The 726-nt window shown below is 43.1% G+C and overlaps 1 pseudogene; it reads right to left on the bottom strand.

Annotated features, from left to right (window-relative positions):
• LOC116685808 (uncharacterized) overlaps nt 1–726 on the bottom strand; it is a 6,518-nt pseudogene that overhangs the window by 4,751 nt on the left and 1,041 nt on the right.

Raw genomic sequence — 726 nt, 5'->3', positions numbered from 1 at the left:
TATGATTCAGGTTGTCCATACGGAGTACGAAAGACAAGCCTTCCATGTGTCAAGTCAAATGTATAGCCATGCATCTTAGCCGTGTTGAGGCTAATCGGCAACACCCCCAGCTGCGCTTTCTGAAACATCACCTGCCAATCTGAAGTGGCTGAGGAATAGGCCTGAATAAAGCACATAGTCAAACATTTAATTGTATATACGAATTTGATTGTATCATTAGGTTATCCAACTGCAAATGACGGATGTCACAAGTTTCCCAGAATACATGTCAAACATACCCTTTTGAAACTAGCACCCCAGTCACCCTTCTTTATCCCAGTTGGACAGGCCATATCACTCCTCATAGACACCTACAAAGAAACCAGGGTTAGAGCAAATTTGGAAATTACACATATTAAGATACAACCAAGCTTACTTCCATGTAGTTGACCTCACAGGTGACCTCTCTGGGAGACCAGGGAAGAGGGGGAGAACAGGTTTTGTTCAAGGCATAGGTGACTTCCTTTCTTTTGTGTGTCACAATCAGGTTGAAGTTGAATGTGAATACTTCATCCTCCTGAAATATCCAGTCAAAGTATGAGAACATGTGTCCCTGAAAAAAGGGCTACACATATTGTTTGAATAACCCAAAACTGTTTTGTATGCCCTTTGCACGGACCTTGTTGTCGGTGTTGCAGCTGAAGTAAGAGGCTCTGAGCTCCAGATGTTCCAATGCAGGGACAACAC

This window comes from Etheostoma spectabile, unplaced genomic scaffold (assembly GCF_008692095.1).
Source record: "Etheostoma spectabile isolate EspeVRDwgs_2016 unplaced genomic scaffold, UIUC_Espe_1.0 scaffold271, whole genome shotgun sequence".
NCBI lineage: Eukaryota > Metazoa > Chordata > Actinopteri > Perciformes > Percidae > Etheostoma > Etheostoma spectabile.
This window is presented reverse-complemented; position numbering and strand designations above follow the sequence as displayed.